The 16,007-nt window shown below is 42.9% G+C and overlaps 1 protein-coding gene across 1 annotated transcript in view; it reads right to left on the bottom strand.

Moving 5' to 3' along the window:
• The window catches only part of TRAF3 (TNF receptor associated factor 3), a 62,202-nt gene extending 51,237 nt beyond the window's left edge, over positions 1–10,965 (bottom strand). The window contains exons 1-3 of the mRNA XM_030452039.1: positions 10,901–10,965; positions 10,498–10,633; positions 9,764–9,819 (exon numbers count right to left, since the gene is read on the bottom strand). The gene's annotated coding sequence lies outside the window, so the exon portion shown is untranslated. The remainder of the gene's footprint in view (positions 1–9,763; positions 9,820–10,497; positions 10,634–10,900) is intronic.
• Between the last annotated feature and the right edge of the window lie 5,042 nt (positions 10,966–16,007).

Raw genomic sequence — 16,007 nt, 5'->3', positions numbered from 1 at the left:
ATAAGTCTGAGTATGGACTGGAGACAACCCTGAAGCCTTCTGTGTTTAGACAACCAGCAGAAACAAGTACATTTGGGCAAACTGCAGGCAATGGTGTAACTGATATGAAATGTGTAACATTCCAAGTTCTACTTCCCCTCTGCACTTCTGTCTCATTCCATATTGGTAGCAAGTCATTTTTACCACTTAAAGCAATCCTGAAAAGTCACCAGCCTGACACCACTTCTCATCCTGCTTCTCCCAGGTTAGCTGATTTGGACTAGCTAATTAGTTCCACAATACAGAGGACTGACCACTTTGGGAATCTGCCAGTCTCCACATAGTTCCAATAGTTTCCTATTGAAAACAGATTAACACTTTACATTAGCTTAGAACAATGGAAGCTGAACCCTTCTCTACCAATTCACAGCCATTTTACTCCTGAATCTTCCCTCTTGCAACAAACACCTGGATATGCAGGGTGGTTCCTTGTATAAAGACATTAAAGGTTCCTTAAAAACATTTCCATTTACAGGAAAATGCACAGAGGCCAGAAGAACAGACAACAGCAGTTTAAGGGGAGTATCATACGGGCTCAGAGAGTTCTAGCAGGGAATAGTGCCATATAAAATGTGTATTATTAAAACAGTCACTAAGCACTCCTGTTCCTGTTTTACTGACTGTAGGTAATACTTGGCCACAGGCTCTGACGCTTGAGCCCTGGTGACTAACTGCAGTCAAGGTATTTGTACATGCTTGGAATTTGCTATGCTTGTGGTATTAAAAGACAAAAAACCCCAGCTCCTTCCTCTCTTGTTCAACATTAAATCAAGACAAGCATCCATATTATCAAGAGCTTTCCCATACATCAATAAATTCTTGCATGGGAGTCCATGTACCATAGACATTTCTCAAAAGACACCTGTGGAAATAAAATCCGTCATTTACACCAAATCTCATGCTTGATCATTTGTTAATTTAGTTTTTTATAAAACAGAAGTTCCACTATCCCATTCATTTTTATGGGACTATCACAATATTGTTCTTACCACTCCCTAAACCTCCTCTCCTTCACAATAAAAACCCAACATATACATCCTTAATATACCACAATACATTGTCACTTCTCCCCTTATCATCATTACTATGCCCTCTCTGATCAACAGTCCAATGGGATATGCTGTTGATGTCATTTTGGCCGGGAGAACAATAGCTATTCTTCAATCAAGAATCTAAGCACAGCAAAGTAAAATGACAAATCCTGTTAATTACCAAGCCTTAGCTTATAAACACAAAGCTGGTCTCCTAGCCAGCTTAAAGTCAAGGTAGGAGGCAAAAAGCAAAAGATAAATTTTGCTAATCTTTAAGTATCCCAGAATGCTGTCACTCTCCTGCCTATAAACTGTCCTATCACAATGCTGGAACCAAGACACTCTATTCAAGGTGACCCAGAATGAATTGCTTTTGGTCTGGTTCATTTCCACCTTTGGTTTTGTCCTCCCTTAGCAAGCTGATCATATAACTGAGAAAGACCAAGTTCATATTTGATACAAAGTCATACAGTTGGATGACAACAAAACCACTATCAGCAAATTGCCGCTTTAAGGGCTATTATTAGGAAGTTTTAAGTTATTATTAACAAACTGATAAAACATCCCTGGCCAAGTTCTCTTGCACAACATCTTGTCCATTTCTCCAGTTATTACATAGCTCATAACTTTCCCAATTTGAGTTATTCAAAAACAAATTATTAAGATTAAAGAGAAACCTCCCTCTGCCTCTTACTTCAACCTGCTAGATTTTGGAGAACTAATAGCAAGTGGCAATAATGCATTTTTACCCTGGCCAAGCTTAGAAAGTCAACTGCAGGACTAGCAGGTAAGAGTTTTGGTCATATGGAAGACTGCACAATTCTGGAGCAACAAGTTCAGACCACCTGGGATGACCCACATCTTCTAAGGTGGTACTCAGTGCCCCTGTGTGTAGGCACCATCTTTGTTCCCTTAAGTTGTTGTTTTTAAACCACTTGTCAGTCAGGTCTCAGGCAAAAGAATGCTAACATTAAGATAAAACACTGCTCTTCGAAAGGAAATGCTACTGGAGAGGGGTCAACCAGAAGACAGGAACTCAAATACTAAATTCATGCTGCAATGGTCAGTCTACATAATTTCTGGACTCTTGAATCAAGTATTTCTTGACAGTGAATTTATGTAATAATGCAGTGTCCTCATCTACATAACAGTATGGCATGAACATAACACAGTCAACACTTAAAACAGATGAGAGCTACAACAGAGACAGCTGCTAAAATCTAAATCACACATGCAAAAAGCATATGATTACTTATTCTATGCCTCCTTTCCATAGAAACAGCCTCTCTACTTACTGAAGGAAATTAAAAAAAAAACCCAAAAACCTCCCAACCTATCTTAGCAAGTATCGCCACCTTTGGAAAATATTTTAATAAAGATAATTCCTTTTAAAATAAAAAAATTTAAAATACAGCCATGAAAACAGTTTTAGGCAGAAGCCTGCTTCCATTAAGTATATAAATATTTCAGTCCCAGCAGCACCATCTAATGGAGAGCTCAGCAATTTTTCTCCTTCTTTAACAAGACAAACATCTTATTTTGGAGGTGTTAACAACAGATACTTTGACACATGGCCTATTTAATACTCTATAAAAACTGATTAGCCACAAGAGAAGCCAAATAATTTTTCCATAGACAACTATCAGACACTCCTCTTCTCACCATAGACATTACATTCCCACACAGATTTATTAAGTATAACATTAGAGGGGTTTTTTAACCAGGAGATAAGATTTTAATTAGAAATACTTCCTTTTTTTTTGTTTTATTGTTTTAATGGTAACTATAAAGCAATGCCAGCTTAAAACTAAAGCTACCTTAAGCACATTTAAATTTTCCCTCTGAAAGCAAAACAGAGATGTCAGTACCTCTGAAGCATCAGGAATGTTGACAAACCTGGACCTTAACCATAGCAACAAAAGTCACTGCTTAAACCTGCTTAAGATGCAGTTAAACATTCCAAGACATCTTCAGGTTGCACTTCTGCTACAAAATATACTATGAGAGATGAGAAGCAAATCATCATAAACACCAGCTTCCACTATTTCTCATCATTTTCTCATGTAAAAAACCTGACAAATTATGTATGAAACGGATCCAGAAGTAGTAATATCTTTTCCTTTCTCACTGCATTCTGTTCTCCTTGTTCTTTATATAAACCACAACATCGCAAGCAAGGGTTCAACTATGAACCTTTCCAATTAACCCAACATATGGACACTCTTGTTCTGGAATAACAGCCTTTTTATGTATAGTTCAAAGTCTATCTGCCCTATCTCATCCCAGAACAGTCAACTAATACATTGGGAGCTCATATAAAAGAGAGGCTTAGTAAGAAATTGTGTGAAATTATAGCCTCATACTTTAGCTATATGTAGTAACAGCTTTATTTTTATACAAGCAGGACAATTCCAAGCTTCTTCCTCATCTATTTTGAGAGAATCTCCTCAGCAAAAATATACAGATCATAGTGAGTGAATATTTGTTTGTTTGTCCTAAGTCTTTTTTTTTTAACCCAACAATAAAAAAAAAAGCCACCACCAAAAAAAAGACACAAAAATGAGAGTAAATCCCCCAAAACTCCTCCAAAGCCTTACCAGCCAAAATATAGAAAGTTGCATTTTCAAAATGAAAGTGAAGATTTTAGGAATTTGTAAGAATGAAAGAGGAATAAGGGAAATTTATAGGCACAAGTATTGAAAAAACGGATGGTTGATGAAGTATAGTACACAAGATAATAAACTTGTTCAATCTTCCCAAAGACTGCCAAAAGCATTCTTCAGCACATGCTCAAAAGAAGTGTCAAAGTACCTTGCTACAAGACAGATAAAAAACAATAACTACAATAAAACCCCAAACAAATGAACTACCAAATAAGCAACTCTAAAGCAGTATCTATGAGCTGACTATAGCACAGGATCCATTGGTATTTCCACTACATATCAATGCCACAGGTGAGTAGCAAGACATACTTACTAATCTGAAATACAGTGTGCTCAGGTTAAGTAGACAGAAACATGATTCAGCTCCTCATGGAAAGTAGAGAATATATTGCTGACTTGAAGTAATAATACATATTATTAACTTCAAATTATGTTTGCTCTAATCCTTTTCCCTGTCCTCCCTAAAATGCTGAGTTTTGGAAAGTAATGAAAATACTACTGCATTAAAGGCTTCCAAAACTGCTAGAGATGAGCATACACAACCCAGCAGCCTTCCTTTATTTAGGTATCCAACTTCCTTCTATTCAAACTGTCAGCCAAATGGAAGCATTCTAAGAATGTGTCATTTTACAGTCACAAGCACTTTACCTTTGGCTCTATCTGAATGTAGAACTGGTATCCTAATCAGGTTCAACCACAACAGTTGTTACAATAAAAACATTCCCAGGCAAAAAGCACAATGCTCCTCTCTCAATGGATGTTGTGTTGAATAGAAAAAAGGACAGTGAAAAGGATGGAATGAAGAGAGCAAGTGAAAATTTAAAGACATGTACTTCAGACAATAGTAGGGGACGTTGTGGACTGTCTTTAGTGACCTGGAAAAGAAGAGCCTGTTAATTCACCTAGAGAGGAAAGTGGGGTGAGTAGGGAACCAAAGAAGTAGATAGCTACAGAGAGGTCAAAGAAAAGTGGATTTGCAAAAAAAAAAAAAAATATTAGCCAGAAGCAAGAAACTAAGTACAAGCCTAGAAACAAGTATTTCAAGAGAAAAATGATGTAAATGGAAGTGAAGGGGGGGAAATGCAGTCACTTGGCTCCAATGCAAGGATGAAACCACCTTGAAATGTCATCCCTTAACAAATTAAAATTACGATAGATCTGACCTAAATCAAAATAACCCACTTCTAAGAATCAAAAGAACCAGCTTGAGAAATTAAGAGCACGTATACTGGCCAAACAACTTAAGATGGAAGAGAAGCACAGCATGGACAAGAGCGTTCCATTAGTACGTGAAGAGCATGAAACACAGCAAGAGGAGTCATTGGGGGTGGTTTAAAGGAGACTAAAACCAGTTGAACAAAAATTGTAAGGGCACACTTCTCATACAAAATAAAGACATATCTGAAAGCCATTAAATAAATAGAAGCTACAACACTCAAGGAAGCCTATACTCAGAAGACTCCTCTCTGCAGAAAGACAGACATAGTCAAACAGGTACAGTACACACCATTTCCATTAAAAAAACTCCAGTAACTGTTCTACTTATTTCCCTCTCTCAAGTACATAGGTAAGCATACAAAATTACATCAACTCACACTGCCAAAATTTGGTTTATAAGCTGGGCTTTGCTGTTATGAAGTTATTTTAGGCACATTTACCATGTAAGCTGGTTCCACAGAATAAGAAAAACTTGCTGCTTTTCAAAACACCCAGAGTAGAAAGTTGGGAACAAGTACAGGTACAGCCACCACTGACAAATTCCATCATGCACACTCAGCTTCACATAGCACACTGTTCATGAGCTGTATGCAACACTGGAAGAGTATGAAGCAAACACTGTTTCCTGCCCCACAGTGCTGATGGTGAAGATTGTACTAGAGACAGAGCAGGATGCCTCTACACAGCACTTGCAGTTCATTTCACTTATCAACAGGTGACATTTAAACTGTCCTGCTGGGTCTCAGCACCTCATCATTTTTATGTCCTCAGAGTGTAGGAAACCACCACAATTACCATTTTACGGGAGATCAGGGAAAGAGTCTGTATACAGAGCCAGACTCACAAATGGCACTAGCTGCATCAAAGTTATTCTCAGAATTCTTAGTCAGCTACCACCTAACTCTAGCATCATCCAAGTGTCAGAACACTTCCCCAGCACATCATCTATGCTCAAGGAAACATCTCAACATCAAGTTACAGTGCACCAGAAAACAATGAACAGAACAGGAGTGGAAGAAGCATCAGCAGACTCAAGGTTTTTCCCCATCCTGGTAACTGTCCTAACCACCTGATTGAGACATCATGCCTCTTCCTGCTCTGTTTCTCAGGGACACTGAGTTTTCATTATTCCTAGCATAGCAGAAGAGTTTCAAGAGAAGGAAGTGACACTACTCTTAAATAGCCTGTGGCTGATGATGAGAATACTCCCCAGGGAAGTAGGAAACTTGGACTGGAATCCCCCTTCTGCCCCTGGGACTTGAGCATGATGTCACATCACTCAGCACTGCAAAGCAGCCCTTTGAAGGTTTTGCCCTAACTGGATGACCTAAAGTACATACATACACCAAGAGGAATGAAAAAACAAAACAAAAAAAAATAGCCTTCAGGTCTCCTAGTTTTACACTGGTATCTTCAATGGACCATCTTCTCTTTCTTGAACAGATGTCAAAGCTTGCAGGAACAAAGTGGCAGCCAGGAAAGCACTTCTTATCATATTAGCATCCACAACATACTTTTCAAGACAGACTAAACCAAAATATCTTTTTGCTAGATGCCCAAGAAAGCTGTAATGACTTGTAGCATTCTGAGCTTGTCTTGAGTGGACATATCTTTGTTTATAAAAAGATGTTTTTCATATTATTGCAGAAATCACAAAATCAGACAAAAGTTCAGTATTACTCCAGGTTAAATTTTTCTGATGAACTTCCATACAGTCATTAGTAAAGTATATAAAATAGAAGTTTCATTACTTCTTTCGATGATGTTCTTGACTGAAGCATCAGTGACATATGCAGTATGTGAAATAAAATATTAGCTTTGAAGCATTTAAACTACAGAATTATTAGCATTTCTATCATCATGAATAATCTACACAATATTTCCTTTTCACATCAGAGAAATCTATTCCATAAATGTTCATTATATGACACTGCATAAAATAATATTGAAACCATGAAACAACTAAGTCCAACTTAAAACATTCTCACTATGCCCATTTCTGATGTCTGCAGTTTGAAAAAAATTCAGTCTTGATGTTAAAGAATACAAAACCCCAATTTCAGCAGAAGGAGGGAGCCAGGGATGGCTGCCACCATACATGACCAGTTCTGAACTTCCACATCCAGACACGCTGAGACTTTGTTTCCCATGCTGCTCTTGACAAGACAAACCAGAGAACTTGGAATGACACTGAAAATCACACATATGTAGAGTAAAGCAGCAGGGAACAACAACAGTGTGGAAATCAAAGGCTTAACATTTTTGGGGGGTGGAGAGGATTAGTGACCTACTGTTGTATATAATTTTAGAGGCACTCGCCCTGTTAACCTAGTTACAAAGCCAATAGTCAGAAGGAACTGAACTCACAGCAGCAACAATATTGTGCTGTCAGTGCTCAAGCAGGAAAGATTTCCAGGATGAAAAAAAAAACCCATCTTCAAAGACTACACATACATAGTCTTTACAGATATAAACAGTTCCCAATACCAAATAATCTTTTGACTTATTTTCTCTTCAAGTTCTCAGATCTTTCTTCTGTATACTGTCTAATGGCTTTTTGGTTTTATTTCCTTTTGGTTTATCTGCCCCTGGAAAAAGAGGCTAGATAGTACCTCTTCCTACTTTGCAGATACCTAATGATCTTTCATTATAAGTTGCTCCCCTTTTACTCCCAATTGTCTAGTAATTTCTCTTCTACCTTAAAAGAAGCCATAGAAAAAATGAAATGTAATTGTGCTTTGTAAAAACAAAAATATATGACTTTAAACTATTCATTTACAAAAGAAGGGAAAGCTGGGACCAGTTGTATCTTTGTCAGCTCTACGCGGCTCTAGCTTCATGTCACCACTTCATCACCACAGATTAAAAAGTAAAGGTAAAACTTAGCATGACTGTAGCACTATGTCCCATGTGACAATCACACGTTTATTCTGCTGCACAGAAATACACAACTCGCCCTCCCTTGGCCTCTTTTCCCCATACCACATCTCGAAATCTCCAATTTCACTCTCTCCCACCGCTTTTGGTGGGCCTGAGCCATAAGCCAAAAATGCCAAGAGGTTTCAAATACAAGCATCATATTCAGAAAGTACCCACCCACAGGCATAAAAAAAAAAAAAAAAAAAAAAAGCCCTGGCAATTCTTTAAAGGAACTGTGCACAAGAACACAGACATCTAAAACCAAGGTGTAATGAGCAGTCTTCAGACATCATAAGAGTCAGCACCTTCAATGAAGAAACACTATAATAATAATAAACCCTACTGAAATCCAGTTATTGCATCATCTAAGATATCAGAGATCAAATGTATTATTCTTGCAATATCTTTTCATACAAAGTCAGTTTAGGATACTGGAGTAGATTTAAGTCATGGCTATTTTTAAACTGCCTTTTCATCTGCAGAACTATGATAATCTACTTATCAATGTATTTATGTTCCAGTGGTTTAGCAACAGAAGTTAAAAATTAAGATATCTGGTTTTTCTTATTTTCAGCATTGCCATACCTACTAATAGAACATTTTCCTCATGTCTCACTTAAACTTTTCATTATGGACAAGAACAACATTGAGATCTAAAATACAGCAGTATATAACAATATCTTAAAAACATTTAGAAGGCAAGCTGTATTAGCATGGACCAAGACTGAAGAATTTTTTGTCACTGATGCTAACTACTGCCATCTTACACAGTTTTCCAAGGTAGGAGCAGTAAATATGCTTACACAATGATCTAATTCTCTGAATCCATATAAGAATGGCTTCTCAAAATTAGTACCATCAAACTTAATTGCAGAAGGACTTCAGGAAAGCATAAAGACTGAGTCATCTAGCACCCTCTTTTGATTAGAATCGATTTGCTTTGCAACTGAATGCACTTTACCTTGCTATATGCTAGGTCCAGTTACTATTGGAAGCTTTTTATCAAGCCATATTTCAGTAAAACACCTACCATTTTCACACTGGAACAAAGCAACTTTTATAACCTCATAGTGCTGGCTGCTTGCAGTGCCCAAACTCATGATACATCAATGTTTCCGTTATCAAGCTTTATGGCAAGGGGTTTCCCAGTCCAGCCATAAAAAACTCCAATTCAGTCCAAATGTAAAATATTTCTCTTCTTAAAACAAAAAACGCCTCCCTAATCACAATAAATCACATTTAGGTCTACATTAATACATTTATAGACACTTTTAGCCAAATGGCTCGTTTTAAACAGCAACATATGCTGTAAGTTATGATCTCCTAGTTGAAGATCTATCAACCAAGCTTCTGTGCAGGTCAATCTTTATTTTAAATAAGGATTTTTACCAGCTATTTCAAATTATACTATTTCACTTGCCTAAGGCAAACACCACTAATACGCCTTCACGTCATACACTTAAACTCCTTTTTGGTTTACAAATGCAAGTCCTGATTCATGCATAATAATGCTACCATGCATTGTACAGGACAAAGCTGGCAAGGAAAAAACATGGTTCTGTGGAAAAAATAAAAATTAATGAATTACAATACACAAGGCTTAGTTATATCTTGACGAGCCAGAAAAGTCACTGACCCTAGGAAACTGCAAATTTGTAATTGTATCGTTGGTACTTCCCACATTGTACTCATACAGAAACAGAAAAAGACAAAAAATGTCCTAACGCATGGTAGAGAAGCAGAGGTGCAGTCTTTCTTGCAACACACAAGCTCAGATAGGCAGAACATGACACTACACCTCTTAGCACTAATACCGTTTATCTTGCTTTTCCTCAGGTAATTCAGATCCCAGACGCTTAAAGAGATATATAAACCAAGATGTAAATGCCTTACCTTCCTATTTCACCGGGCGCTGCAGTTCTGAGATTATGAGTCAGTCATAGGTTCATCTGCAGAGGAATGACTCAGTATAAACTTTTAAACACTCGTTATTTTTTCTAACCTACAAGACGGTAATTAGTTTAACGCACTAAAACGCGAAAGCTGGAACCAGCGCGTAAAATGAATGGCGTGAAAACAAAACACTTTTTCTCTCCGCTCACGGCAGGCAGACAGGCTTATAGCGCAGGGCTGTTCTAGGCAGACAGACTTTATGAAAATATAACTCCTTCCGCACCGACCAGGGGCAGCTCCGTAACAACGGCGAAGGATTCTCCCCGGTGCCCACCGCCGCCGGCCCCATGGCAGGGGAGCCGAGGGGCCACCGGAGCCCAAGGAGCCGGAACCGCCGCAGAGGGCAGCCTCGGGAGGTGCAAAGTTGCGGGGGGCCCCGGCGCTCGGCACCCAGCGCGGCAGCTGGCTGCCGGCAGTGCCCCTTTAAAGGCTGTCGTCCCGCCCCCAGCACTGCATACGGAGGGAGCCAGCAGCGGAGCGATGCTTCTGCATTCAAACGACACATCAAACGCCGCAAGCGCCGCCGCGCCGCCCGCCCGGCTCCGCTCCGGCCGGCCTCCCCATCCCTCCCCGACATACACTCACACACACACACACACACGGCGGGGCGGAGAGGGGAGGTCTGGGCGTGGGGTGAGAAAGAGGAGAGGCAGAAATAAGTGAAAAGGGGGCACCTGCAGAGCCCTGGAGTGCGAGTGCGTCCGGGCAGTGCGTCCACGCAGCCCCCGCCGAAGGCTGATCTATCCCCGGGCACCAGCCGCCGCCAAGGTCCCGGCAACAGGCTGCGGGTGAAGCGCGCTCGGCCCCTGCCTGGTAGCAGATGCCTCGTATCAGCTCCACGCCGCCGCTTTGCCCCCCGTCTGCTCGGCGGCAGCACCCCCCAGCTCTGGCCGCCCGCCCAGCCCTGTCCCTCTGCCTCGGGAACCTCAATGCGGGCAGGCGAGCCCAACCGGTGACGGAGCCCGAAGCCGGAGCCGCCGCCACGGCGGCAGTGAAGCGCTCTCCCCCCTCCCGTTTCGCCGCCGCATCGCACCGCGCAGCTTCCCCGGGGCGCGCCGAGCCCCGCGGACGCCCTACCTGCGAGCGTGTGAGGGGAGAGGGGCGGCGGGACGCAGCTGGAGCCCGGCGAAAGCGACCGCCAGCCCGACGGAAAGTCCCTGCCGCTCTGCGCCGTCTCCCCCCGCCCCACACTTCCTCTCCCGCCCGCTCAGGCTGGAAATCCCCGGCGAAGCCCGCTGCTCTCACGGCTCCTCCTCACACACACCGAGGGGCGGGTCCAGCCGAGCCGCTCAGCGCGCAGGCGGGAGCCGGGGCAGGCGGGCGAGGCAGGCCCGGCCCCTGGGCTGCACCTGATGCTGCCGTAACCTCCCCCGCCGCGGGCTCAAGCCGGGGTGAAGGGGCCCCGCGCTCCCCGCTTAGGCGAGAAAGCCCATCCTGCACGGTGCCTGCCGGCCCTCCGCAAGCGGAGCAGGGGCCGCGGGGTGGGCTGTGAGAAGGCAGCGCTCCAGCGCTTAGGGCGGGGGGATGGTGCTGGAGGAGCTGTGCCCAGGCTCGTCCCGCCGCTGCGGGGGCTCGGCCTGAGGGCGGCCCAACCGTCAGAGCGCTGGGGGAAGGGCGGGAGCGCTGGGGAAGGGATGGCGCCGGGACACGGAGCTCCGAGAGGGGTCGGCGAGGCGGAGGGCAGCTTGCCTTTCCCTCTCCGCCCCGAGGGAGGTGCGAGCAACCCCACTTAAAGGGTCGCATCGAACAATAGCCTTTATTTAAAACAAACAAACAAAAAGAAAAATGCCAGTGGGGAAAAGGGGAGGGAGAAAGAAACCGCGGGAGGGAAAGGGGAGAAGAGTCTGGAAAAGATCAGAAAAAAAGAGAACCAGAGCCACTCGCCCCCCGGAGAGGCCGAGCGCCTCAGAGGAGCCCGGGTTGGCTGCAGGCCGAGAGCTGCCGGCCGTCGGTGGCAACCCCGAGTCTCCGGCCGGCGGGCAAGGGGTTCCCTTCCCCGGCGTCCCGGAGGTGCGAGAGGCACCCGTCCTCCATCCTCAGGTGGCCCTCCCGGCAGCGGGGGAAGGCGGGCGATGCTGACACCCAACACAACCTGTCGCTCCAGGCGGCCAGGCTTAATAAATGCCTGTATCGGGCTGCGCTTGTACTGCGGTGTCCTGACCAGGGCAGATGCCCGGCCGGTACCTGCGACTTCGCTGTGAGCGGAGCAGCGGTTTGCGGTATCCCCACCGCCTCCCCGAGCTGTGTCGGGAGGGGAGGGGGAGAGGAGGCTTTGGCGCAGGAGCAAGGGGGAGGGGGGGCTCAACCGGAGCCGGGAGAGCGGGGGTCTCAGCCAGCGCCGGGGCTAGGGCTGAGCCGGAGCAGGCGCCAGCGGGGGCAGGGGTGGGTTGGAGGAGCTGCCTCACAGGGGGGGGTTCGGAGCTTCGGGTGCAGCGATGAGGCTGGTAGGTCAGGGAGCCGGGGCCGAAAGGAATGTGCGGAGCTGAACACGGAGAAATGTGGTGTTTGGCTAATTTCAGTGAGATGAGGTCACCATCCTTTTTGGACGTTGTTTATCGAGGGATCACTAGGGAGGAACAGTTGGATGCGCGATCCTGAACGGACAGGCTTTGCGTCATAGTTGCCGCTTACAGCATCTCCCCGCGTCCCGAAAACCATGCTGACCCGCTTCGGTCCTCATCCCCCGGATCTCTGTAACGCCCACACCAACTTGCCCTGAAAAACCAAGCTCGCCCTCTCTCCTCTCAAGACCCTAAAATATGAAGCTTGGCTCGCACTGCCTAATTCCTTCCTTGAGTGCTGTTTTTTCCCTCATCCCGCTTCTGTGCTTCCGTTTCTCCTCTCCTCTGTCTCTCCCGCCTTTTGCTGCTGTCCCCAGCAAGAGGCTTGCTTAGCTGTCAAGACTACTGCACCTTTTGAAATGATGCCATGAACCAAAGATCAGAAAGACAATCCGAAAGCAATGTCTTAAAATGTTCCCATCACTTGCTCAAGATTGCTCAGCTGTTCTGGACTGACCGATAGGACTGTGCACACAGTCTGGCTTTATCCAGCAATGAGGCTGCAAATAAGTTTTTATCAGGCACAACCCTGCAATTTCCTTATTTGCCACTCTTTGCTGTTAGATATGTATCCTCCTGTTCTGCCAACAAACAAACAAAAAACAACAACAACAAAGCCATAATTGGATTCCAGTTCCTGTAGCTCTAGCAGCTGTATTAATGTAGTCTTCCTCAAAAAGAGAAAACATTTTTTACACCATCTAAAAGATGCCAAAAGCTTTTCCACATTTAAAAACGTCTGTAGCCAAAGAGATGAAGTGTTGATCAAATGCAACATCTATTGTTTTAAGTGCTTTGGTGGTTTTTTTCTTTTTCCATATCATGACTACAAGACTTTAAAGATTTCTAATACAATTATTACAGTGAGATGTGTCACCAATGTCTTGCCTTTGACTGGTCTGGAATTTAACATTATAAGCAGTGTTTTCTCTGGGGACTGAAATTCTGTGCCTCAATGCTGCTGATACATGCTGCACAATCCGGCATAGCAGTAGTGTTTAGAACATAGTTTTTGGAGGGGTAGCTCTTTAGTACAGAAAAAATGAAAAAGATCATGGAGTAACACCGTATTTTAGTTTGAAGAAGTAACATAATAGGTCATGATGTTGGAAAATTACATTAGATTGAAAAATTACAAAAAATAATCCACTAAGACGAAGTTTCATCACAAACTTGGACAGGGATAGTTGTCTTCAAAAATTATGGGGAAGAGTGAATTTCTTGTGATTATGGGAAATGTTAATTTCTTGGATACAGATCAGAAAAAAACACTGAGGAATGGTAGGGCTTATATGATCTATATTGTTGTAGAAACTCAATTTCTCAAGCAAACCATGTGAGAGACCATGGAAGAGTACATTTTTTTAGGCCTAGTGTTAGTAGAAGGGAAGAACCTTGTAGAAGGCTGTAGTATTGAAACTAATCTTGAGCTGAGTGATCATGAACTCACAGCTTATCTTAAACTGTAAGATAGAGAAGTGTAGGTCTTTGTTTGGGATCACAGAACAGCAAACTTGGAGAAAACTCATGAGGTTGACAGAGGAACACAAAGATGATTTTTACCCACAAATATTGAAGGAAGCTAGCAAAAGAAATTTCCAAAGCAAAGATTTGTTCAGGGTTAAAAGCCATACCCTGTGCCTAAAACACTCCATAGTGATAAGAGAAAGGTGATGATGCTTGTAGCCTTAGGCCTACTCGTCTCACCTTACTATGCAGGTGAATTCCTCCATGAGAAAATTATTCTGAGCTGCCGATGGGAATAGCTGTGGAAAAAGGCTTATGTGAGTGTATGATCCATAAAGTGGTGTTTTTTTTTTAGTAGAGGTAGGGAAGTATTAATATGGCTTCACACAGCACGGCTAAGGACCATCATTTTGAAAATTAATGTCCATTTCAGGCGACTTATGATCAGAAAAGACTGACTCAGGTCACCACAGGTGCAGAAGAGAAATGCTGGGTCAGCAGAGAATCTGCTGCAAAGAAGCAAGCTTGGCTTCCTTAGCTAGCCAAACAAAGCCAAAACAGAGTAATGATTCACTGTAAATACATTCAAACAGTAAATATCAAGGAAGAAGAAGAATTTCAGTTACAAAATTATACTAGCTTGAGAATGTATGGTTATAAATTGGTCATGAGGACACTTAGACTAGAAAGTTTTCTAACCATTTCAAGAGTGAGCAAACAGTACTCTAGGCACAAACATGTAGATTATTTTAAATCAGTGATTTAAAGCAGTTTTTTCAAAGAAGTGATAAATTATTTTTAATCAGTGACACTTTATTCTGTCCAAGAAGGATTTAAAGGAGACTGAACTGCTGACCTTTGGCATCGTAGTTTGACCATTCCCAAGCTTCAGCACTTCTGGTCCTCTACCCCATCTGCATTTGGATTAAAAGGCTTTTATCATTTGCCTGTGAAGCACTGGAAATCAGTCAGGGACAGGATGTAGAAAGGGCCCTGATGACATTAAATCAACAGGTGGTTTGTGGTGCATCTTGCTCTCAGGCTTCTGATTGAACTGATTGCCAGAGCTGGGTAAAAATGAAACCTTTTCCTTCAGGAAACTGCCTGGCAAAACACTTTTGCCTTGTCCTGCCCTGCCACTTTCTCCAACTCTTCTTGTAGATCTCCCTAGTAAATATCTTGTTGCAAAGGTACTGATGTTAGCCTTCTGTGATGGTGTGCTTGAGAGATCTGGTCTTTTACTGCAACTCTTTAAGTTTATTCCCTGATACTGCAAAGTGTTTTGTTAACCTCACTGAGTGAGGGCTGCAGGAAAGGTGTTCTGTGAGACCTCCTAAACAAAGCAGCCATTGTATAGTTTTAGAGAGGGATCATTTCCAGTCCTATCTTCCCATAAGTGGGATCAACAGGTTATTTTGAATGGTGGAAGTAAACCTGCGAGAGGGGGAGGGAGGGCAGCAAACCATTGTTTCCTGTGTAAATTGGTTTATTGCAATTAACAGTCATTCAGTGGACCGACTGTAGTTGGTAATTCAGTACAGCCTCAGTAGCCATGCTGTTACAGGTGCAGTTTGGCACTGCTTCTGTACATAATGCTAATGCTGAGTGTTGTGATTTGTGTTGCATTGCGCATGCCCTCTCCACACTTTCTGCAGAAGGTGGTTATGTTTCCTTACCAATCGATTCCTATTGTGGATCCGAGAAAGATGTAGTAGGACCCAGTTTCTGCATTTCTGGCATTGAGGCAGCATCTTGATTCACAGCTTCCTCGTCCTATGCTGTGGACTAAAGATGCTTATTAACATAATAATAAAATCATTAAATCTGTATTCATTTTTATTGCTGGAGCACAGCGCAAGAAGACCTGTGTCATGGGAATACACATTCATTTATTGCATCCACTACATGAGATAAAGATTCCCCAGGGTTTATTTCAGCTGCTGCTAAGTAATAATGTCTGACATGATAGCCCACTTGCTTAAAGAAAAGAAAAAAATCCCCTGCCCAAGTGGTGATTTTCTACTTGAAATTCCTAGAAAGTGATGTCTGTCTAAATGACATTTTAGGTGAACTATTCCCTGTCTTCCAGAAGTTAGTTATATATGCCCTTAGGAATATGCTTTGCAACATTTTTTCCTTTCTTTCAATCGAATTGT

Source organism: Calypte anna, chromosome 5A (assembly GCF_003957555.1).
Source record: "Calypte anna isolate BGI_N300 chromosome 5A, bCalAnn1_v1.p, whole genome shotgun sequence".
NCBI lineage: Eukaryota > Metazoa > Chordata > Aves > Apodiformes > Trochilidae > Calypte > Calypte anna.
This window is presented reverse-complemented; position numbering and strand designations above follow the sequence as displayed.